The 26,085-nt window shown below is 42.8% G+C and overlaps 2 long non-coding RNA genes across 5 annotated transcripts in view; both read right to left on the bottom strand.

The window, feature by feature from the left end:
- Positions 1 to 460: 460 nt before the first annotated feature.
- The window catches only part of LOC140631231 (uncharacterized), a 48,402-nt gene continuing 22,777 nt past the window's right edge, over positions 461 to 26,085 (bottom strand). For 2 of the 3 annotated variants that reach the window (XR_012028868.1, XR_012028867.1), the window contains exons 3-5: positions 3,364 to 3,480; positions 1,711 to 1,845; positions 461 to 809 (exon numbers count right to left, since the gene is read on the bottom strand). This is a non-coding gene — a long non-coding RNA (uncharacterized lncRNA). Of the gene's footprint in view, positions 810 to 1,710; positions 1,846 to 3,363; positions 3,484 to 26,085 lie in introns of all 3 variants that reach the window. The other variant, XR_012028869.1, reaches the window with a different exon arrangement.
- Positions 15,095 to 16,903, bottom strand: LOC140631230 (uncharacterized). 2 transcript variants are annotated; one of them, XR_012028865.1, is made up of 5 exons: positions 16,631 to 16,903; positions 16,235 to 16,340; positions 15,849 to 16,000; positions 15,271 to 15,430; positions 15,095 to 15,166 (listed from the first exon to the last, which is right to left on the bottom strand). It is a non-coding gene; the product is annotated as an uncharacterized lncRNA (long non-coding RNA). The 2 variants fall into 2 exon arrangements; XR_012028866.1 differs by lacking the exons at positions 15,095 to 15,166; positions 15,271 to 15,430 and having other exon boundaries at positions 15,743 to 16,000; positions 16,631 to 16,898.

Raw genomic sequence — 26,085 nt, forward strand, 5'->3', positions numbered from 1 at the left:
AAGGAAGGAAGGAAGGAAGGGAGGGAGGGAGGGAGGGAGGGAGGGAGGGAGGGAGGAAGGAAGGAAGGAAGGAAGGAAGGGAGGGAGGGAGGGAGGAAGGAAGAAGGAAAGAGACAGGGAGGAAGGGAGGGAGGGAGGGAATTGGGCTGACTCCATTTTCAGATAGGGAAAGCCCACGTCAGCTCCCTACCGTGGCACATACCGCTCTACCCCCCACTCTCCAGGTTACTTAGCTCCTATAAAAGTCACATGTCTGGGGGCTCCTGCCTGTAGGACGCCTGGGGGAGCAGAGAGGCTAATGCATACTGCGGTACCAAAGAGGAATAGCTACCTCCTCTCGTCTAACCTTTGGAGTTCCAGCAGCCTTTATTGCCCTGACCCCGGTGCATGAGGGTTATGAAACGGCGATGGCTCTCCCGGGGGATGTATTTGTAGGGCAGAAAGGAGAGTTGAGAGCTCTTTAATTACCTACAGATTTTATACTGCTCGTGTGACTGGGCCAACGTCAGGGCTTTACCCGGAGCCGAAGGAGGCCCATGAGGGTCCTGCTCAAACACAGGCCCCCGAGCTCCCGGCCTCTGAAATCATCCTTTGGAATCTACAGAGGAAGTCTGAGGATTTGGAGCAAGAGGGGACTGGAGCAGAGATAAGAGAAAAGAAGGAAGCCAGTGAAAAGGGGGAAAAGAGAACTCCTTTGGGAAGCATTCGTTGCGATTTGACTCTCCTGGTGCACACGCTTCATCCATGAGCCGGAAGTCTCCACAGGATGTGTTGGTTCTGATGGAAACAGGAAACTTGTGAAGAAGTATCTAGAAGAGGAAGACATGTTTCAAAAGATAAATCAATACCCTGTAAACCCAGTGATGGTGGTCGTTCGGACGCAAGCTAAGACAAACAGGACACCAAATGATCCTTAAAACAGAGAGCCTGGCAGCTCACAAATGGGGACCCCAAGGCTGTGGTCTGGATGGCTGTTGCCACCAGTCAGGAATGCTGACCCCCTCTACCCACAATTGCTTTTCCTTAAATACCTGGGATTTTAAGCAAACACCATCTAATGCCATCATAACCTCAGTGGATCTTGATTCCTCACTTCCCTTTATGAGCATAAAGCGTTTCTATCAGTCTCGACTCCACTTTTTTAGGAAATAATTTCGGACTGCCCAACACTGGGGCAGAGATCTCTCCGGCATGTCCCCAGTTTCCAGAACCATGTTATAAAATAAGCTGTTCTGTGATCACCTGATTGCTTACCAGAACCCCTTTCCGTATAACCAAAGAAGGCAGTGACTCAGTCCTCTTGACTCTGACATTCACAGTTAAGCACAATGCCTGGCACGTGATCGACCCACATGTGGCCTCCATCAGCCAGGCACAGGCCAGATCCTCACTTAATGTAGAATCGAATCTCACGGTAGCCCCTCCTTAATAAGAGGAGCACATGTCTATCTAGCACCTGCTGATCTGTATACTTTGAACGTATTAACCCATTTAACTTATCATACCCCTCTGAGGTACGTGCTAGTATTCTCCAGATCGGAGAACTGACACCCAAGGAAATGAAGTTTCTGCCCTGGGACACCCAGGAACTCCATGTCACAACAAGGCTCTGGACCCAAGGCAGTCTGTCTCCGGAACCCCTGCTCTCTCCACTGCACGACACTGCCTCTGGCCACACTTAGGGGAACTTTCAATTCAACGAACACTTACTTGACATCAACTACTCCACACCTGGAGGTAGAGAGACGAGCAAACCATGATGCCGGTCAGGAACTGACAGGAACATCTCACGTTAAGCAGGGTCAGGGTTACTCCAAATCATTTGTCAGCGAACCTTCTCAAACACTGGAAAGAGCATGTTGAGTAATGTGCTAGCAAAAAGGCTCTGTGGACATGAAGGGCCACGGTGATTCCTCATTAATTCAGATTTTCCCCCACTATTTAAGGGTTTCTCCTTTTTCCAACTTTGTGCTGAAACTTTTCTTTTCACAATGGGAAGAAATGAACAGTATAAATATAATCTCCATGTTACAGGAGCAAAATGATTCCTACCATGTCAGGAATGCAGATATATATTATAATCCTTTACCATGGGAATTACTAATAGGTTTCAATTAAAAAATGCTCACTTAAACAGGTTCCCTCTGACATAATACTAAAAGCACAGTGGCAGCTAAGCTCTGAGCAACGGGTCCAGGTCAAATGTGGAAGCCAACATAGCATAGGCCTAAATATTTAAAAGTTTAAATATTTAAAGGGACGCCTGGGTGGCTCAGTGGTTGAGCCAGTGGTTGAGCATCTGCCTTTGGCTCAGGTCGTGATCCAGGGGTCCTGGGATCGAATCCCACATTGGGCTCCCTGCAGGGAACCTGCTTCTCCCTCTGCCTGTGTGTGTGTGTGTGTGTGTGTGTGTCTCATGAATAAATAAATGAAATCTGAAAAAAATAAGTAAAAGTTTAACTCAGGCTTATATACTGGTAAATATATATGTTCTATCCTCCTGGCTTGATAAATAAAACTTTACAGTGACAACATGTTTTTTTTTTTTAAATGTGTAAAGCTATGATCTTTTTTGTTTTTTTTAAGATTTTATTCATTTATTTATTTGAGAGCAAGAGTGAGAGAGAGAGAGAGAGAGAGAAGGAGCACCAGCGGGGGGGTGGGCAGAGGGAGAGGGAGGAGCAGACCACCCACTGAACAGGGAGCCCAGTATGATGTGGAGCTTGATCCTAGGACCCTGGGATCATGACCTGGGTGGAAGGCAAACACCTAGCCAACTGAGCCACGCAGGTGCCCCAAGCTATGGTCTTTATAATACTGAAAGTCAGCAAAATATCAAAGACATCTGAATTTAGTTATTATTTCAAAGGCTTGACTGATGAAATGAAACAACAATGTTTGGGTGAGAATAAAATCAAGACATATAAATAATAAATTGTTCTGTATTTACTCCATAAACTTTGCTACTCGTAGCTACATTTTGGTCGAATTATTAATTATATTGTTATAATTAGAATTTTCTTTTTTCTTTTTTATTTTTTTAATAATAAATTTATTTTTTATTGGTGTTCAATTTGCCAACATACAGAATAACACCCAGTGCTCATCCCGTCAAGTGCCTGCCTCCCAGTCACCCCTATCCCCTGCCCTCTTCTCTTTCCACCACCCCTAGTTCGTTTCCCAGAGTTAAGAGTCTTCCATCTTCTGTTTCCCTTTCTGGTATTTCCCACTTATTTTTTCTCCTTTACCGTTTATTTCCTTTCACTATTATTTATATTCCCCAAATGAATGAGACCATATAATGTTTTCAAATAATTTATGTCCTACCTACAATGCTAACCTAAAGAAAAAAGGTAGTTGTACCTAAGGCACCTGGGTGGTTCAGTTGGTAAGCACCTGACTTTCGATCTCAGCTCAGGTCTTGGTCTCAGAGACATGAGTTCAAGCCCCACTTTGGGCTCTCCACACCCAGCATGGAGCCTACTTTAAAAAAAAAAAAAAAAAAAAAGGTAATTGTACTCACAGCGTAAACATTTTGAATGTAGCTTATCAAAACCCTAAATTAAAGTGAATGCTAAAAGGAGAAAGTCAATTAGTGTTTTTCTTTTCCCAGCACCCTCATCTGGCATCTTTGTCATCATATCAGTCAAAACACCAACAATTTCTCTTGCCAACATGGCCTTTTCCCCTACTTCTCTCCAAGTTCCCATATGGGATATTTGAAACATTTTCCTTCCCCTTACTCCTCTTTACCCCAAAAGTTATTTTTATGATGTTTTTCCTTCCCCATTTTACCAGCTCATTTTGTTAAGATTTAGTTTCAGGATGTTGTTAAAATGCACCTTGCAATCAGTATGATCTATACTTTCTTTTCTGAATCCTTATTTAGCATGTACTGTACATGACCAGAAAGAAGACTTTTAATCCAGGTGGGTTCTGCTCAGATTTGTTATTGTTGGGTTATTTGACCACCTCCTAAGGTCCGTTGGTATAGATAAGAAGTCAGATGTGAGTCTGATTGCTTCTCACTTAATGTATAATGTGTTCTTTTCATTTGGAAATCAATACATTTTCTCCTTTACTTTGAAGTTCTGTAATTTTAATTTTACCTAATTTTATAATTAGGTGCTGAGCACCTAATATTTATTGAGCACCTACTATATGCTGGGCACTAATCTAAACAGCTTTCATGTATTAAATCATTTAATACTTACAACAACATTTTGAAGTAAATGTTATTGTTATTTCCATTTTACATATGGGAAAATTGAGGCCCAGTGATGAAGTGGATGGCCTAAATTCAAACATCACATAAATGGTGGAGCCAGACTTCAAAGGCAAATAAACAATCTGGCTGTAGAACTGCTCAACGCATGTGTGCCTTTTTTAAGGTACTTGGAGGAACCTGGTGGCTCAGTTGGTTGAGCGGCTGACTCTTGGTTTCAGCTCAGGTCATGATCTCAGGGTCATGGGATTGAGCTCCATATCGGGCTCCGTGCTTGGTGGGAAGTCTGCTTGAGATTCTTTCTCTCCCTCTCCCTCTGCCCTTACCCACTGCTTGCTCTCTTTCTCATAAATAAATAAATAAATAAATAAATAAATAAATAAATAGTTAAAAAAATTTAACTTGAGTGGATCTGGGTGCCTCCTTTGATTTTGCAGATTTAGGGCTTCTTTCAACTCAAGAATATATTCTTCAATAATAGAACTTTTAAAAGTATCAACTCTCTCCTATGTGTGCTTTTCTCTTTCTAGAGTTTATGCATCACTTTTTTCAGCAATTTACTGAGATTAATTCAACAGTCCCCTCCTGGGGACTGCAGGTTGCTTAAGGGCAGAGAATGTATCATGTTGACTGTTGTATCCCCAATACCTATTTCAGTGCCTGATACATGGTAGGTTCTCAGTAAATATTGGCTACTATTAAATCAATGGAATAGGCTCTGACTTCTAAATACTCTTGGTGTTTCTCGCAAATATTCTGGCAAGACCTCCAGGCAACTCCCTTCTGTTGATCCATAGGTATTTCTAACAGGGAGCCAGCAAAGCCTATGCAATGTCTGGAAGGCACCCATTTGTCTTATTCAGGCACACCCAAGGGTCTCAGTCTGCCAGCACCCTCTCTTCTAACTTCTTCCCACACAATTAGATGCTGCTGCACTCCTTTCTTTCTTTCTTTCTTTCTTTCCTTCTTTCTTTCTTTCTTTCTTTCTTTCTTTCTTTCTTTCTTTCTTTCTTTCTTCTTTCTTTCTCTTTCTTTCTTTCTTTCTTTCTTTCTTTCTTTTCTTCTTTCCTTCTTCTTTCTTTCTTTCTTTCTTTTCCTTTCTTTCCTTCTTTTATTAGTTTCAAAGGTAAAGCTTAGTGATTCATCAGTTGCATACAACACCCAATGCTCAACACATTCCTTAATGTCCATCACCCAGTGACCCCCATTCCCCCACCCCCACCCCTCCAGGAACCCTCAGTTTGTTTCCTAGAGTTAAGAGACTTTTATAGTTTGTCTCCCTCTCTGATTTCCTTTTATTTTATTTTTCCCTCCCTGCCCCTGTGTTCATCCATTTTATTTCTTAAATTCCACATATGAGTGAAATCATATGGTATTTGTCTTTCTTTGACTGACTCATTCTGCTTAGCATAATACCCTTTTGCTCCAACCACATTGTAGCAAACGGTAACACTTCATTCTCTTTGATATATATATCACATCTTCTTTATCCATCCATCTGTCGATGGACATCTGGGCTCTTCCCACAGCTTGGCTCTTATGGACATTGCTGCTGTAAACACTGGGGTACAGGTGCCCCTTCATATCACTACATTTGTATCTTTGGGGTAAATACCCAGCAGTGCAATTACTGGGTCATATGGTAGCTCTACTTTCAACTTTTTGGAGAACCTCTATACCATTTTCCAGAGTGGTTGCAGCATTCATATGTCGATGGACATCTGGGCTCCTTCCATAGTGTGGCTATTGTGGACTTGCTGCTATAAACACTGGGCTGTAACACTCATTTCTAAGCATTCTACTAGAAGGAATGGAATAGTTTTAGGAGATGGACGAGGTCTCAGAATCCCCCAGAAAGGAGAGATCTACACAGTCTAAGAGGTGCAAGAGAGTCTGGAATAGTACGTCCTTCAGAGTGCAGCAAAAAGAAATGTTGATCCCATGCTGAGGGGCACAGTCCACAAGCCACCTGCTGCATATCATCAGGCTGGCTCTCACCATGTCCTCACCTTTGCCCAAAGCTTTCATCTTACTTGATTAAGATTTATTTCTATGGTACCACCACTCAAATTGTAAAAGAAAAGTACAAAATGACATCTGGCCTCAATTTAAGTCCCTCAATGAAAACTTTGCCAGCCTCCCATTTAACATTCATATTAAGAGAGAAAAAGACAAAAATTCACGATACCAACATTTAAGACTATTGATCAATCTGAAGAGACCCACTGTCTACAGACCCTATAGAACTCGGCTGATGAAAGCAGTCCACAGGGCGGAGAACAAGTCAAATCCATCTGCTCATCACTCCACTTTGCTTCAGGGTTACAAGATCAGGATCAGTAGGGAAGCCAGTGAGCTGCCCCCCTCTGTCATGCAGCACTTTCCTCCCTAAGTGTGTCACTTCCCCAGCTCCCCCCCACACACACACACTCAAGGACTTGCTTACACAACTACTTAGAGGTTGCAAATCTGAAAAAAATAAAAAAAAAGGTGACAAGCTGGGTGTGAGGACTAGAAGCAGCCCATTGCCTTCTGTGAGACCTGAGCCTCAGAAGAAAAGCCCAGTGAGGGAACATAGACAAGCAAAGCGAGCCCCCATGGCCTCACCTGCTGGACCTTAAAGGGGTTCACACAGCCTCTGTGTTCAGCTTGGCAGAGAAAAGTAAACTATGGGCACTGGAAGATGCTCTCTCATGCCAGTTAAGGAAGCTGGCTGAGGAACTAGCAGACATTGAGTCTATACCAGCCTGACACATATACCTGTTGAAATAAACAGGGAATTGAACACATGCCTAAGGATACAAAGGGCATACACAGGCAATCTGCATACTGAATATTGGCAAACATTTTGTTTGGTTAGCCACGGGTCTTGTGGGGGGGAAAAAAGTTACAGAGCACAAGAAAAGGTACACCATCATAAAGGCTCTGAAACATTGCAAACCTCTAACATGGTGGCTTCAATAGAATGCCAGAAGATACAGTCTCTTTGACAGAGTAACAGTGCACCCAAGGAGAGACAACAAATGATTTTGGAACGAAAACAAAAAGATTAAGAGGACATGATTCAGAATACAGAAGATTGCAAACTAATGAAAAATATAGTCTCAGAATTACATTGAAGGCAAGAAAATGGAGAGTGGAAATTACAGGAAAAAGAATTAGTAACTGGAGAATGAACTTGAAAAGTTCTTTCAGACTGCAAAGGAAAATGGTCAACTGAAAACAGAGAAAAAATAAGAGACGCAGATGACAAAGGGTGATGACTGTGTCTAAGGCTGACAGTGACCCCCAAGGAATAAACCCAAACTGCTGGAATGAGAGTTGGAATTGGAATTGGAATCTTGACTAAAGAACACTTTTTTTTTTTTTTTAGGAGGTTCAAATGTCCTTGAAACCAAAAGTGTTCACCATGTCCCAAGCAAAATCTACAAAAAAGAGACATGTCCTGGGAATTTATTATAAACATAAGATAACAGGAAAACACTCTGTAGGTACATATAGGTAGAAAACCAAGCTACCTAGAGTGGAACAGTAAACAATATTGGCAGAGTATTTGTGGAGAATGTTGAAATACAAAAATCCCATGCTCACTGCTGTTGTCTTTCACTTGTGAAGGTAATAAGAAATATTTTCAGTTATTCAAGAGTTCAGAAAATACCATGCTGTATGCCTTTTTTAAAACAAACATACCAAATGAGGGAGGGATTTCAAAACCCATGAGTGGGGATGTCATAAAAGCATCACACCAGCACGCAGCATTTTAACAAACTACATATAGAGTTAACTCTAAACAATTGCCTTAAACCACGGTTGCAAAACTAAATGCAAATGTCAGAAGAGGTTTTTAAAAAGGAACGTGCAGGATGTAAAAAAAATAATGATTTTGCAACCATTATTTGGCTTAAAAACTCAGGAAAAGGAAGAAAAGGTGTATGGAAAATGCTTAGCTGCATTATTTCCTATAGGAAGTGCTTCAGAAAGCAACTTTACTCTTGACTTTGGGTAATTAAAGAAATGCAGATTAAAATATTTTTCTAAATGTCAAGGTAACCAATGGTGCAGTTAAAAGCATAACACATTCCACTGTGGCCGTGTTTCTTTCCCCTGCAGCTCAGGATTACACACACAACGGTGCCTTCTCTTCCCTCCCACCTGGACCCCTCCTATCAACAATTAAGCACGTTCGAGTCCCTGCAAATCCTTAAAATAGATTTGTATATCATTTCAACCCCACAACTCCTTTTAACCTGGTAATTGCCAATTTGGGTTGCACATTAGAGCCACCTGGGAGCTTTATGAACTGTCCCAGTGCTTGGGTCCAACTCCCAGAGATTCCAGTTTAGTTGGTCTGGAGAATGACCTTGGCATTGGGGTTTTTAAAAGCATTTCACATAATTCTAGTGTACAGGCAAGGCTGAGAACCACATTAGCCCTAACTCTCCGCTCCACTTCTCAGTAAAATTACTAAGAAGTTTTTCATGAAATGTGCTTCCATTCCTTTTTCTCCTAACCTTTTCTCAAATCACAACCAGGCTTCTGCCCCCATAATGTCCCTGAAATAGGTCTTGCTAAAGTCACTAAAAGCCCAAATGCCACAACATCCAACAGCATGTTTCAGTACGCATCTCTGCCGACCTCTCTGCTACTCTAGGTGTTTATTAGGACCTTGCATCTCTTGACACACTCTCTTCCTTTCAATACCGAGACTCCGCACTGTTCAGCTTATTCTTGGACTTCTCTGCTGCTTCTTGGAGATTTATCCTCCCCATCCAGCCATCAAAAGTTGATGTTCCTGAGCAACCCAAGCGTCCACTGATAGATAAGTGAACAAAATGAGTACGTGCGTGCGCACGTGCACACACACACACACACACACACACACACACAGGAATATTACTCAGCCATAAAAAAGTTTGAGATCTTACCACTTGTTACAATGTGGATGAACCTAGAGGATATTCTGCTAAGTAAATTAAGTCAGACAAAGATAAACCAATGCCATGAGTTTGTTTATATGTGGAATCAAAAAACAAAACCAACAAAACCAAAACAGAAAACAGACTTGTAAATACAGAGAACAAATTGGTGGATGTCACAGAGGGAGCAGCTGGGAAGGGGAATGGGTGAAACAGATGAAGGAGATACAAACTCCCAGTTATAAAATCAGTAAGTCATTGGGATGAAAAGTAATATAGTGACAAGTCAGTTACACCATAATAACTGTTTGGTGACAGATGGTAACTACACTTACCATGGCGATACTTTTGTAATGTGTATAAATGTTGGATCACTATGTTGTATACCTGAAACTAATATTGTATGTCAGCTATACTTCAGTTAAAAAAAAAAAAAAAGTTGGTGCTACTGAAGACCTACCTTAAACCATTTTGTGATTAGGAATCTCACTTACATTCTCCTTCATAAAAGACAATCTCCTCCATGCCCATGATTGCAATTTCGATCTTGTTTTTGATGATTTACAATGTGTTTCTCCAGCCTAGACCTTTCTAGAGCTACAAGCCACACGGCCCATGATAGCTCCACTGCCTCAGCCTCTTCTGGTCCACACTATACTTGTGACCTTCTCTCTTAGTGCACCCCTCCATCCATTTCCATGAACCCAGAAACAAGGTGTCTCTTCCACTCATCACATCCACCTGTCACCAGGCCCTCTCCATAAGAATCAACATCTCCTACCCACAACTTCTCCTCCACCACTTGCCCAAACCAGCAGCTACATCTCTCTCAAAGGTGGTAGAGCTCACCACCAGTAACCTCCCACCTACCGTGTCATCAATAAGCTTTGCAAGCCCCATATCAATACTATCAGTTCCCCACAAAAGTCTTTGAAGACTCCCGCTTGTCTCAGTCAGGATAAAACAAAATAAAATTAATTTTTTTTTATTTTTTAAAAAAGATTTTATTTATTTACTTAAGAGAGAGAGAGTGAGACTGAGTGGGAGAGAGCATAAGTGAGGGGAGGAGCAGAGGGAGGGGGAGAAGCAGGCTCCTCAGTGAGCAGGAAGCCCAATGCGGGGCTCCATCCCAGGACCCCTGGGATCATGACCTGAGCTGAAGGCAGACACCTAACCAACTGAGCCATCCATGTGCCCCAGAAAAAAAAATTAAGAGAAAAGAGAAGGTCCTTCCTGGTCGGGTCCCTGTCCTCCTATCAACTTCTCTTCCACTCTTCCTCTCAGCCTCACCCTCCCCATATACCTCCTCTCGGCCTCACCCCCATCCTCCCTTATCAGCCTCACCACCACTTTCCCTTCTCAGCCTTACCTCATTCTTCTCTCTCAGCCTCACCCTCCTCTCCCATCCCTACATTTCAACGATCTTGACCTTCCTGTTCCTCAAATGTGCTTACCTACCTCCTGACACATGACCTTTACCCACTGTGTTTTCCTCTGTGGAGAAGAGTCTCCCCTATCCCATTCCCCTCCCTCATTCTAGCTTTCTTTGCCTAATCCACTCAACCTGATTTCTGCCTGGAGCACTTCCCTTCACTTCACACCCCTCCTTCTTCTCTATCCACAGGCCTACCTGTATTCTACACCATTCTAACATCATGCACATTTCCTCTCCTTTAACATAAGCCTCACTGTGTAATAATGAATTTATCTTTGTGGTTTCTGATAGATGCCTGCCTCCCCGCCACTCTGACGGTGAGCCCTATGAGGGCAGGAATTAGCCCCACAGCCTATCCCTGGCATGTAGTAAGTGTCCAATAAATGATTGTGTAATGAAAACTAAATCTATCTTATATAACACAAGTGAGAAAAAGTGAAATTGAGGACATTACAAAGGAGTATGCAAAACTAAGTTCCGTTTCAACAACTTTGAAAAATTATATCAATGGTTGGAATATGATGCCATTTAAAAAAAATTTGTAATGATTACATAGGATTGTGTAAATTTTCATGTAATGTTTGGGAAAAAAATAAGCAATAAAGCTTTTCTGTATAATAATCTTAATTTCTAATTTCTTCTCAATAAAAACTGAAAAGAAATCCCCAAAATGTTAATAATAATTGTTCTGGGTTGTGCAATTAGGGTGATTTTTATTTTCTTCCTTATATTTTTCAGAATTTTCTGAATTATTTGTAAGAAAAATATATTAATCAGCAAAAGTTGTGTCAGTCAATTATGCTCTGTGTTATAGGTGACAGAAAACCTAAAAGTGGTTCAGAAATGACAGGAATCTATGAGTAACATAACTGAGAATGTTTGATTATGGTTTAACGAAGGCCTTGGCTTCATTTCCTGCAAGCATTTTGTGTTTGGTCTATTTCTCTGTTTAGCTTCCTCCCCAGATTGACTTCCCTCATGATGGTGAAATGACTGCAGTGACAATCACAAATTTAGGGCCATTGGAAATGGACAAAGAGGGAATGAACAGTTGATGGACATGTCTGTTGTAAACATTTAAAAATGAAATACTTGCTTACCTAATTTAAAAGATTAAAAGGCACTACAATGCAGGGAAAGGGGCATTGAGGCAAGACAAGGATGTTCCCTTCTCACCACTTCTTTGCAACATCATACTGGATACAATACTCATGCAATAAAAAAGGAAAAGGTATAAGATTGGGAAGCAAGACATAAAACTATCTTTGTTCCTAGATGACATGCTTGTCTATGTAGAATATCCAAAAGAATCAAGGGGAAAACTCCTGGAACTAATAAGAGATTAGATAGCAAGATTGTAGGATACACGGTTATTATACAAAAGTCAATTGTTTTCCTGTATACCAACAACAAACAAGTTGGATTTAAATTAGAAACACCAATCATTTACACTCGCACCCAATGAACTAAAACACTTTGGTATAAGTCTGACATATATATTAGATATCTATGAGGAAAACTACAAAACTCTGATGAATAAAGCCAAAGAACAAAATAAATGGAGAAATATCCGTGAATAGGAAGACTCAGCATTGCCAAGATGTCAAACCTTCCTAACTTGACCTCTAGATTCAAGGCAATCCCAATCAAAATCTCAGCAGGTTATTTTATAGATATCAACCGATTGATTCCCAGGGAGAGGCAAAAGACCCAGAATAGCCAACATAATATGGAAGGAAAAGAACAAAGTTAGAAGACTGACATTGCTCAACTTTAAGACTTACTATAAAGCTACAGTAATCAAAACAGTGTGGTAATGGCAAAAGAATAGACAAATCATCAATGGGACAGAATAGCCCAAAAATAAACCCATAGAAGTATAATGATGTAAACTTCGACAAAGGCACAAAGGGAATACAATGGGGCAAAAACAGTCTTGCCAACAATGGTGCTAGAACAAGTGGTTATCCACACGTCAAACAGCGAATCTAGACACAGACTTCGCACCCTTCACAAAAATTAACTCAAAATGGATCATAGGCTTAAATGCAAAACTATAAACATGTAGAAAATAACACAGGAAAAAAAAATAAAATAACACAGGAGAAAACCTAAACGACCTTGGGTATGGTGATGCCTTTTTAGATACAGCACAATGGTGTAATGTATGAAAGAGATAATTGGTAACCTGGGCTTCATTAAAATTAAAACTTTCTGCTCTGTGAAAGCCCGTATCAAAAGAATGAGAAGACAAGTGCCAGACTGGGAGAAAATATTGGCAAAAGACACACCTGATAAAGGACTATTATCTAATATCTACAAATAACTCTTAAAACTCAACAAGGAGAAAACAAACAGCCTGATTTTAAAAATGGGCCAAAGACTCTAACAGACACCTCACCAAAGAAGACATGCAGATGGCAAATATGCATATGAAGAGATGCTCCACTTCATAAGTCATCAGAGAAATGCAAATGAAAAAAAAAACAAAAAAATAAAAATAAAAAACGATACAACTACAGACCTGTTAGAATGACCAGATCAAGAACACTGACAAAACCTAATGCTGCCAAGGATGTGGACTAAATAGGAACTCTCATTAATTGCTAATGGGGAAAAAAATTGCTAATGGGTATGCAAAATAGTACAGAACTTTGGAAGATACTTGGGCAGTTTCTAACAAAACCAAATGTACTCTTACCATGCAGTCCAGCAGTTGTGCTCTTTGGTATTTACCCAAAAAAGTTGAAAACCTGTGTCCACACAACAACCTGCCCAGATGTTTGTAGTAGCTTTGTCATAATTACTAAGCTTGGAAGCAACCAAGATACCCTTCAGTAGATGGACAGATAAACTGCGATATATCCAGACAATGGAACATCATTTAGCTCTAAAAAGAAATGACTGTAGGCAATGGAAAGACACAAAGGAACCTTAAATGTATATTTCTAGGTGAAAGAAGCCAATCCGAGAAGGCCACATACCGTGATTCCAACTATATGACATCTGAAAAAGGCAAAACTATGGAGACAATAAAAGATCAGTGGTTGCCTGAAAGTGGAGGTGGAGATGAATTAGGCAGAGCACAGAGGATTTTCAGGGCAATGATAATAGTCTATAGAACATTATAACAATAGATACATGTTATTATATGTTAGTCCCAACACAATGAATATACAATATCAAGAATGAGCCCTTAGGTAAATTATGGACTCTGAGTGATTACGTGTCAATGAAGGTTCATCTTTGCCTTTAAAAAATAAAATAAAATTACCATTTGGTAAGTGATGCCAATAATTGTGGGAGCAGGAGCCATATGGGAAATCATTTTACCTTTCTCTCAATTTATTATAAATCTAAAACTGTTCTTAAAAAAATAAAGTCTATTAAAAAATGAAAGGAGGGAGAAGTGCACTGAGACCAAAAATCAGGCGATGTGAGTTCAAATCCTACCACCACCTTTTACTTCCTATAAGATATTCGACAGTTCTCCAGGTCATTCCACACGTTTCCTGCCCTGTAAAATAGCTACTTAAAGACTTGTCATAAGAAGGAAGAGGGGTGACATGGAGGCAGATATAGGATGCAGATTTGGTGGCAGGAAGTGAAAGGTGTTCCCAGCTTGATGGCTTCCATTGTCTCGGTGGAAAGAGATATAGATCACCTATAGAGCAGGAGGTGATGTGGGGGCACTAGAAGTGCAGGAGGGGCAGACAAGGCTTAAAATCATTATGGCAAAAGCGGGAGAGGAACGTAGTAAGATCATCCTCACAAGCTAGTAACTCAGTAAATATCTCCAAATGAAGCAAGAACAGCTTTAAAAATTGTAAATCCGCTTTCTGTGATGAAAACAAAAGTGAGCTATGAGAATGAATGCGCTATTCAAATATAAAACAAGATTACGATTGAAGTTAGTGGCTAATGAAAGAAGTCACTTCCCAGACATTTGCTTCGGATTTTCTCAAATACAGATGTTCTATTTCGGTAAGACCTCTTCAGAGGACTAAACTCTGTAAGTATTCTCACATGGATTACCACTCTTCTAGACAATTTGGACTCATGGCTGGGTAGCGTGGTAATTCAGCTAACTTGACCATCATCAGGACTAAGCGATTGCTACATTTAACTCAACCTGGAAAAGGTGAGAGAAGTTATAAAAAAAAAAAAAAAAAAAAGGCAAGGTGGCATTTTCCTGGAGTCAACAAGGGAGACTGTAAGACAATGACACTGGGAGGGAAAATGCAATTACGGACAGTTTATGTTCTGTTTATGTCATGTAGGGGTCCTAAGGGAGGGAGCTCTCTGCATAGGATGTAGGCAAGCCTATTGCTAAATCCTCTTTTGTCCCTAAGACCAGGCAGGGCAGGGCTAGGTGAGGTGCCATCAGGCTTTCCTTCAAAGGCTCCGAGAGCTCACCCTCTTGGGCCCTCATCTTCATCCCAGTGACAACTGTGCCTGGCATCCCAGCATCAGGGGAATTAACCTTAGGGGAAAAAAAAATAATTTCTTACTTCTTACCCCAACTCTCAACAAGAATACCGTCGCTGTTTCTTGTGAGCCTTGCAGTCTTGTTTGACAATATAATGAGATCTGGTGAAACAGATGAAAAATGCCTTAACCTGACTGTTTATCTCAACCCTGCCAAAGCTTTCAGCCCCCCAGGCACTCCCTTCTCTGCAGAGAGGGTCAAGAACCTTTAGTTGCAGCCCATGGCTCTGAGCTGGCGTCTTGCTACACCAAGCCACTTTTGCAATAGCAGAAGGCCGGGGTTTCTGTCAGTTTGAATTTCCTGAAGTGTACTGGCCTGTGTCATGATCTCAATGGTGTCTGAAGGCAGTTTGCTCTGTCAAGTTTCTGGAGTAGAATGGGAAGGGAAAGGAGAAAGCGAGCGTTAGAAGCGGCTGAAAAGCAGGTTGGTAAGTGACACTCAACAGTGCTCGGCCAGGGCCAGACTGGGTGTGGGGGGGCTGGGACCCCACAAATGAATAAACCCAAGAAAGCACCCTCTCAAGGTTCTAGAAGACCAAGTACATAGCCCAGAAGGGGTCTGTAATCCAGCTGACTCACTGATCACCGTTTTAAAGCCAAGTCTATGAAGAAGAAAGTAGTGAAGAGGTATTGAGAAATTTTCCAATTATTGTAAGTAAATTATGCAGCCAATCAAGATAGTTTTGAATGAGAATGCAATTTATTGTTTGAATAATTAGTGTGAGAATTTCTCTGACCTATCGGATGATGGTCACCCACCCACCTTGGGGTTTTGCGCCCTAACCTGATGGTTCTCTCCTGCTAGTCTCTAGCACGGATCCTGAACACCACCGTGCTGTCCTGGTGTATTTACGTGGATTTCCTCCACCTGCCGGAGCTCCTCAAAAGCAAGGGATTGTTTTCTCCCCTCACATCTTCATTCCTAGAAGGTGCTCTCTAAACAGACAGTAGTAGAATTAACCAATTAATGAATGAATAAAATAAGGTCGTAAGAGAAAGAACATACACACACACACACACACACACACAATGCCTTGAGGGTAACACTGTGGGTCTCTGGGAGCCAGATTACCACAGACCTTTACCCTTACCCACCATCCTCCAAGTGAAGGGATTATCTTTCATCTCAATACCATCGCCCCAGCTGCCTCAGAGAGAAATCAGCCTCACCTCCACTTCCTGTTCTAGTGCTGGGCAGCACTGCCATTCAGCCACCCATGCTTGCACCATGGAGACTTGATTTTCACGAACGACCAAGTGATTTCCAGAAAGTCTCCTGAAGGGATAGAAAGATATCAATACATCTAGATATCCAAGAATTTCGTAGGATATTTAGGCAAGTTATCTTTACCTGGAATTTCTTTTTTTTTGCAGTGGTTCACTTTATTTTTTTATTATATTTATAATATTTATATATTATGCTGTAGTCTGATCTAGGCTACTATTGATTTCCATGTGGACTCTAAGCTCCTTGAAGACAAGGAAGGGCCTTGACTTTTTACCTACCACGTGCTTGGCCCATGGTCATTACTCAATATTTGAAGAATAAAGAAATTAAAAACTTACTTGAGAATGAGCCCAAAGGGATCCAAGATACAGCTCTCATTGACATCTGGCTTTGCCTCCCTTGGAGGGGGATACTGTTGCTCTCTCTTACTCTTGATGATGCCGAGCATCGTAATTTAGACGTAGAGGAAAACCATAGGCCCTTCGTGCCTTGTGTGAAGTTCTTGTGTGTATCTATTTGGGGGTTTTACTTTCTCTTTTAAGGCTGTGTAAGTGAAATGAACACCAAGTAGTCTGCATTGCACAAACCGCCTACCCCAAATGGTAGTTTGCCCAACACCCAAGGAAGTCAGATCTTAAAAAGAAAAGGAAAGCCCACAGTGGGGAACGTGATGCCGTAAGGAGAGAAGGGAGACCGAACAGTGGAGCCGAGCGGGGCAAAAGGCAAAGCTGGCAGGAACAAAGGAGGTGTTGTCACCGTTTTCCCCTTCGGATTGTTTCCACAAGGTTAGAACCGAAATAAAGCGGCATGTTCCTCAGAAAATTAAGATGTCCCTTTTAAAAATGATCTCTCCAGTTATCATCAGGGCAGCCTGTGTCCTGAGGGTCGTTAACCTTCTGCCCTCCATCCCTAACCCTAGGGCGCTGGGGGTATCTGTCTAAGAGACCGGCTTCTAGAGGGGGTCAGTATTCCCTCTGAAGAGCCCCCCCTCCCCCGAGCAAATGACTGAACAGATTAGGACGGATTAGACAAACAACAACTCAGACCCTTTTACAAGCACATTTTTCACTCGACACTCAAATTCCCTTCTGTGCCCCACAGTGTCACACAACCCAACGACTGGATAGTATTACTGAAATATCTTTGCGCCAGCCGAGTGCGTGGAACTGTGCAAAGCCAGATGTTCCTGTAACCGTGTTTTACTGAGTTATTTATATCCATATAATATTTGACATTTCCTGTGTTGTTAAAGAGTTGGGGGCCTTGACGTATTTTTAAGAGAACAGTGCCGACTTTTTATTTTTTTCTTTGATGCCCAGCACCAGAAATAAGTAATAGAGAAGAAGGACTGAATTAAACAGATGCTTAGCTATCTAAAGTCTACCTTATTTTAATGCCTTTCATCTTAAATGATCTTCATGAACGGCAAGATCCTAGAGTCATCTAGACTGAGCGTATGAATTAAGCCTACCATGCAATAAAAGCACATGCCCATGGGCTTAAAATAAGTCAGCCCATAGACAAAAAATTTTAATAAATATTGAAAATATAATCCACATTTCTAGGACTAGACTTTATGGCATATTGATACATGAATTATATCATCCCTTTGAACTTGATAGATATGGAAAGGGCTAGTTAAAATATTTTCAGGCTTAGTAAAATATTAGCTGGCAGATTTCTCTGGTTAAGTGAAATAATGGAAACTTTACAGAGCTGAAAGTATTTGGTTGATTCTAAGTGGTAAGAATATTTAAACTGTACATGAAATTTTATATCACAAAAGGTAATCATTCTGCTTTCTTTATTTATTGTAAAGATTCACTCGCAAATTATTGTTTATTTTTAAGATTTCCAAATTTGAAAAAAAAAAGCCTTTCCCTCTATAGGATGACAAAAGTAGGGGTCCTGGTTTACAGTCCATATTTGATATCTCTGGCTGAGACACTGAAAGTAAGGATTTTGGAAAAACAAATAAGATGCAAATTATTTATGGAAATTTTGCTCTTCAGAGTTGCTCCATAAACTTTTTCTTTTTTCTATTTTTTTAAGATTTTATTTATTTATTCATGAGACACAGAGAGAGAGAGAGAGAGAGAGAGAGAATGGCAGAGACACAGGCAGAGGAAGAAGCAGGCTCCATGCGGGGAGCCTGACGTGGGACTCAATCCCGGGTCTCCAGGATCACGCCCTGGGCTGAAGGCAGCGCTAAACCACTGAGCCACCCGGGCTGCCCAACTTTTTCTTTTTAAAATTTATTTATTTGAGAGACAGAGAGTGGAGTGGTGGGCAGAGGGGGAGCAAAGGGAGAGAGAGAGAGAGAGAGAATCCCAAGCAGTTTCCCCACCGGGCACAGAGCCTGATGTGGGGCTCGATCCCACAACCCTGAGATCATGACCTGAGTCAGAATCACGAGCCCAGCGCTCAGCCGACTGAGCCATCTAGGTGTCCTATTTCATAAACTTTTTCAAAACTCCTTATGCTAATTTTTTTCCTTAAGATAAGTTTCTTTTCCCAAAAACAGAAGAGGTATGCTCACGACATTGTACAGAGAAATTTCCAGGCTTCCACCGTCTGCCTTATTCCTATTCATTCCACTCTATATCCCTTCCCATTCTCTGAAGCTGAGGACCCTCCTGACAAATCAAATCCTTCCCCTTAGTTTAAGAAAAGATGTCACGGCCCAGTGGTGCCCATCTGAGCACAGTAAGCCTGCCCACTCCATCCAGCCGTCAAATCCCTTGCAAATCCTCTAAGCTGTGATAAGTCTCCAGTCTTCAAATAACGGAGATATCCTCTTAGAGCATAGAGGTCAGGAGAGCCCCCAGGACACAGGCTCCTTTGTACCACCAATTCCCCAGCCTTTTATCACTGATCGTAATCAGATTCTGCACTGAATCGTGCCAGAGTTGCTCCACTGTAACAATTGGGATGGGGGGTAGTATCTGGAAGGCCAGCAGAATCCGAACCACTGACAAGGGTTTTTTTCTGGATCTGCATCTCCCAGATTTTTCCAGACCCTCGCTAAACCACTGGCCTCTGGCCCCTGAGTCAAGATTTTTTCCTATCTCCTGAAACTTAAGACTTTTCCTTCTACTAATATTCAACCCCCTACTCTTTCCTTTGAAAGACTAGATTTTCGTTTCCCTCGACATTTGTCATCCAACTTTGCTTCTTTCCTATTGACCTCAGAACTTTCTCGCTACTCCCACTAACAATGTCGGTCTAACACTAGAAAATCTCCCATCAGGAGCCCCCTATAGTTTCCTGTGACAATTGTCCCACAGTATTTGGGAAGAAATAGAATTCTGTTCACAATCTTCTTCCACCGGCCTTCATTTTTTTTTAAAGATTTTATTTATTTATTTATTCATGAGAGACACACAGAGAGAGGTAGAGACACAGGAAGAGGGAGAAGCAGGCTCCCTGTGGGGAGTCTGATATGGGGCTTGATCCCAAGACCCCAGGATCACGCCCTGAGCCAAAGGCAGATGCTCAACCGCTGAGCCACCCAGGTGCCCCTTCCACCAGCCTTCAAATACACACACCCAGTATATTCTCATGGCAGCATTTCCTTTCCTGAAGTATAAATTTACACACCAAATACAAAGACTCGAGTCCAAAAGATATTTCCTCTGAAAGATCTGGCCCTTTCTTCAAAAATATCAATTGATTCACCTAGCCAGTCTGGAGTGTATGAAGCAAAGGTCCCACGTTTTGACTTTGGGGTGGGCAAGTTCATTTCACATAAAGACTTTCACAGTCACTGGTAATACCATTAACCCAGTAGAACTGGACTAATGGATGTGGATACATTAAGACAATCCATTGACACCACATGGACAATGAACAAACAAAAAATATTCTACTGGCTTGGGTAACATAAAATTCCCAAATGTGAGAACTGTACATTGAAGTCTAAAGAATGATATCCACCTCAAAAAAAAATGGAGACAAAGAATGTTGAAAAGTCTAGAAGAGTTAGGGAGCCATTTCTACCAGACATCACAGATTCTAGCTTCTGAAAACTGAATATTAATAAGAAAACACAAGCAGAGCATCTAGTACAGTGCCTGTTGTATAATAGGCACTCTGTACATTATTGCTACAATCATTATGGTTATTATACTAGGGATGGATAGAGTCCTGTCTTCAAAATAAAAAAAAAAATAGAGGCACAGAGGGGGAAGAGCTACCTTCCACCAGGCCAAACCTACCTCTCCTGCCCCTAATCTCCATGCTCAAAGCAAATGCTGCCTATTAGAGTGGCCAGAGCAGCCACCGTTCTATTCTTGATTCCCATCTTCTGAGCTAACATTCAGAAACACTTAGAAAACAAACATCTAGTCACCAGATGTCCCTAACATCTGGCTAAACCCATAAAACTATCCTCTACCACCACCACCGCCTTCCTAAACTCCAAAGGGTAAGGGGGGGGGGGGTAAGAACCTTATGAAATCTCTGATGTAGTGAAATAAGATCTTGACATGTTCATCATTGTGACTTTTTTCTTTCTTTGTTGCATGGCCCTAACTCTCTCCTCCGTTATGCAGAGGCATCCACGTGGCCTCAAGGAAAAGTCGGACTTCTATAGCAAGAGGATTAAAAGAAGAGAAATTCTAACGTTCTATTCTTTGTCAAGTTCTAACCTAAGCTCTTGTATACCCAAAGGGAAGGTCATAAGTGCAACTGGAAATCATGTGTATGCGAAGGCAAAGAATACAGAGTAAAGGAGGAGAGGAAAATGATCATACCCTCCAGCCTACAGAGACCTGATCATGGTGACCAGGGCTGGCAGTAGAGGGGCAAACGTGCTGAGGTCAAGATTACAAGATGTCAGGGGCTGAGACAAAATAAGGAAACCTGAGCAGCTTCATTGGAAAGAAAGGAGTCCACCCAGAGACAGCCACGCGGCCCATGAGCTCACTGCACCAGGGGCCCGGTAGAAGCAAGACGCCTGAAGAACCTTGCACATTGTTCAAGAGGTATACCAGCTGACCTCAGTTCTTTCAGGTAGAGTCTTCTGGCATCTGTTTCTGGCAAGAAACCTGTAGCTTCTCCAACAGAAGGACATCCCAGCCAAGCTCCAAGATGTCACTGAGTCTCAGTGTGGGTGTCAATCTGTGAGCATTCCAGGACCCTCACTCCGACCCCTTAGAACAAGATGGGTTGCCTGACTTCTAGCCAAACAGAATGATATAGAAAGGAAGGCTCAGCACCAGACCTTGGATAGTTTGGATCAAGATCTTTCTTTTCTTTCTTTCTTTTTTTTTTTTTTTTTTTTTTAAGATTTTACTTATTTATTCATGAGACACACGGAGAGAGAGAGACAGAGACAGATACATAGGCAGAGAGAGAAGCAGGTTCCCTGTGGGGACCCTGATGCAGAACTCAATCCCAGGACCCCAGGATCACGACCTGAGTCGAAGGCAGATGCTCAACCACTGAGCCACCCAGGCGTCCCAGGACCGAGATCTTTCAACCTCGACCCTACTTTCATTTGGAGCTGGCTACTCCTGTGTTGTGAGGGCTGTCCTGCGTAGCGGAAGATACTTACTTAGTAGCATCCCTGGACGACAGCCACTAGGTGCCAACAGCACACCACTACTTCTTAGTTGTGACAACCAAAACATCTCCAGATGCACCTGCAGGGGGGCGGGGTGTGAACCTGTCCCCATGTGAGAACTACCGGTGTAGCCAGGAGGGAGACCCTTCCTACTTATGGTGAATCTGTCCCCTCCTTCAATATTCCAGTACAAGGTATTGCATCAGCGATATCCACTTAGAGCTGCAATCTGTGACCAGTGAGCCACTATCTCAGACGCTACCCCAATAAGTGCATTTCTTTTAATAGTCTCAAAATATTTAAAGCACTCACCACTACTATTAATATCCCAACACACTATTCTCACAACTCACACACACACACACAAACTTTCAGAAGTCTGGTGTAAACCAACGCCAACGGAAACTATTTCTTTTCCGAGGGCAATAACTAAGTTGAGTAGTTCATTCTGAAGGGGGAATTTTTATTGGCTTAAGGACTTAGGGAGCAAATGAAAGGAAGCTAGATGATGATGGCATGAGTGGTAAAACATCAAAAATGGGAGCAAGTCTAATACAGAACTTGGGGCTGGTGGTAATTGCTGTGCACTGGGCATTGTTCACGTAATTGATACTATACTCAAATATAGATCACTAGATGTATAATATTGGTAAACGACGTTAATTTTTCTAATGCTTTTTATTCATCTGCCAAAAGGGCATATAATAACATACTATATGGGATTGCAATACGGATTAAATGAACTCAGTCAATAAAGTCATCAGCACAGGGCCAGATATTTAATAATGTCTTCATAGTTAGGCACTATTATTTTCATCATAACAGAATAACAAATGGACCTGGCAAATGGTGCTAAGAACAACGTTTGCCATGTTTTGAAGCTCTGACTTATCTGATCCTTACTCAGTCTTGTGACACAGACACAGGGATCGTTACACCCCTTTGACACAGAAATCAAGGGCCGCAGGTCACGCAGACTTGCCTCCAGACACATCACAAGTACAAGGTATAGCTTAAGACTCTAGGCTAGATGCTCCCGTCCTTACCTGAGTTCTCTTACACCATGCTGAGAGTCAAAACCCTTAGGTCAGGATGATTTCAGCTGACTCAGATGGCTTAAAATTCCTTCAAATAAGGAAATTTATTTTATCATATAACTGGACATCCAGAGGTTGGGCAGATTCTAAGAACACGCACTCAGGACTCTGGCTGCATTTCCCTGAGATGCTCTCAAGCTGCCCCCACTCTGAGTATCTACTTTGTTCTCAAGGCACCTTCCATAAAACGGCCACCAGAGGAAACTGAGATGGAGAGAGAGAAAGTGCCTATTTACTGCTCATCTTAAAAGTGAGAAAGAACATTCCCAGAAGTCTCTGCACACTTTGCCCCAAGCAGAATAAGACCACATGGCCACTCTTGAACTAAATATGCACAAGGAGAATGGCACTGCCCTGATTTATGTTGTCGAATCGTAGCCCATCCCTGGAGCCGAGGGTGGCTGAGGCATCCCTGAGAAACTGGGCAGGGCCTGAGGAGGCATGCACTGTGCCAAGATGCGCTCGGGAGGGAAGGTAGGCAGGTAGGCCGCCATCAAACCCACTGGTGTTTAGGACTTACAACTCCTAATGAGGGCATTGTCCAGCTTCCACATTTTTTGTGTGTGTGATGATCATCCAAAAAAAGAGTTCTAGATGAATCTCATAATGCCCTCAACAAGGAAGTGAGACTTAAGGAGCCTTGGAGAGAATGGGGCAGAGGGGGAGAGGGGGCTCGTACAGACCAGGAATCCTCTCAGAGGCATTTATATCTAAAACAGGAGAAGCAGCAGGTCTGAATGAAGAGAAGCTCAAGGCATGAAATCCTCAAAAAGATGAAAATCCCATGTAGTTTCATTCCAAAGCCTCAGACATCCCACCAACTGCTTCACGGTCTTCCCTGACATTTCATTTGCTCTGAGTAACAAAAAGCAGCTCTACACCTTCGGTTTGTTATTTAACACATTGCAGAGAAGTTGGCTTGTCAGCTTTTTATGAACAGTTCCTCCTCTGAAACATCATAAATCCCTAGCAGTTCAAGTGTTGGGTTCGCTCTGTGTTTCCAGATCTGAGCAGCAGCTGATTCATAGATACTGCCTCGTGCTGGCCTGAAGACGTCCCCGGAGGACAGGGATGAAGAGCTGAGAAAGCCTGGAGAACATGACTACCAGGATATGCTTTCCTCATGGGCTTGGGGCTCCTGCCCAATCCTGAGGCGCCAACCACTGCTCTGTGCGTCTTGGTGGAGGCCCCAGAGGAGGGCATCCAGCGGAAGCCAGAGGCGAGCCAGCGTTCCTATAGGTCAGAGAAGAGAGAGGAAGGGAGACACACGGAATGGGTGGGGGTAGTGCTCTTGCACGACTTCCTGAGGGGTGCCCAGCTCCCTGCCCAGACCCCACGCTGGGGTGGGAAGGGATGGCTGCAAGCACAGCGGGAACCTCCCAGTCCCACCACGAGGCCCAGACCTTGGCCCTGCGTGCACCCAGTTCCCCTGCAACGTCCACCCTCGGCTTCATCCCAGCACGAGATCCCCAAGCCCTCCCGCCCTCCCAGGTGAGTCCTAAGAAAGCCACGTCACTCAGACAAGCACAGAAGCCTGAGAAGGCTGATCTCACAGCTCTGATAAGTCAGCGGCCCCTTCAATTCTACCCAAACATTCCCAAAGGACTGGCCACCACCCCCCCTGCAGGCACACCCACACTTTCCAGCACCAGGTTAAGACCCATTTAACCCACATATCTGGAGCTGCAATGTCCAGAAACCCCATCACCAACTCAAAGCTCCATGAGCAGCAAAACCAAAGTTGGGGGACAGGGGAGGACAAGACCTCAAAAGAACAAAACCAAGAGCACTTGCTTGTGAGATTTCTTTTCCAAGTCAACTCTTTTTTGGGGGGGATTAGGGGAGGTGGCTGCACAGTGGGTCTGGGATCTTGGGCCGGGGCTGAGGTATGGTGGTCCGTCTGCCCAAGACATGGCCCGGCCTTCGGAGCAGAGCGCTCCTCCTTGCTCTACACATGTGCTCCCTGACTTATGCGACTCCAGCCTTCTGTTTCTGTTTATTTGTCTTGCGTTGTGTTGTTTTATTAACCAGAAACTTGAAAAGGAGGCTTTCTTTGTTGTATTGCCATTTGGCAGAAGACTAGAGGTTACAGTAGCAAGCGGAGCCTAAACATTTTTTTTTTTAATCTCGATGAAAGTTTCTTCCAGAGAGAAAAACTATATCCGATTCCCTGTCTCCCATTGAACCTCTGAAGGACTTCCCACACCTTACCTTCAAATAACAGAACCCTGGCCAACGAAAATGGAAAAACATAAATTTGTGCACGTAAAATGAAAAATCAGAGGGTGCCGACAGGCCTGTGTCAACAGGGTATTTTTAGCTATCAGTGGATTTTTAGAATCAAGTTTTAAGGCATGGTTCTTTGCACATGGACATGGGATGTGTATTTTTAGGACCTCCGCTACCCTGGCTATCCTCACCTCATTTTTATCCTCATTAGGTAGAGAGTGTCCCCACTTAAAAGACTAGGAAAACAAAGGCGCAGGGCAGGGTAGGATGACTGGCTGAAGGGTAGGATTCCTGGTGACTGAGAGGCCCAGATGAATGTCTACAAGGGACAACCCCTTGGGAACTACACCTCTCCTTCCATCATGCCTCGATCTCCATTTCTCGATATGCACTCGCTGGCCCCCTCCCTAGGATTAAATAGTGCCCTTTTATCGTGCATGACTTTCATCTCTCTCCACTACAGACTCAGCTCCTCATCTCTAAGCTCAAAGGAAAAAAAAAAAATTAAGCGCAGAAGGAGCTCTCCTGCAAGATTCTGCAAGATTCAGAATCTCTGTCCCAAATCCTCACCGAATGGTATTAACACAAAGGGTGACAGTGAGTGACGAGCTCTGGCTGGGGTTCAGTTACCTCGGGCCCAGCCCCTGGTGCCAGAGGAGGAGATGCAGGCAGCAGCTCAATTTTCCCTCTATTTCCCTCCACAGTCACGGGTGGCTAAGTCTCAACGATCAAGCTGTGGCCGTTAGAGGCAGGAAATGGAATCGGAGAAGAGAGACTCGAAGTCACCCACCATGGAGAGCCCAGGGTGCTATGCGTCTTCCAGGTCCCTGAGCTCCCAGCCCGGGAGCACCTGGACAAATCCTCTAGGGCTCCGATGGCCCATCGCCTTTCCTGAACTCCT

Source organism: Canis lupus, chromosome 3, assembly GCF_048164855.1.
Source record: "Canis lupus baileyi chromosome 3, mCanLup2.hap1, whole genome shotgun sequence".
Lineage (NCBI taxonomy): Eukaryota > Metazoa > Chordata > Mammalia > Carnivora > Canidae > Canis > Canis lupus.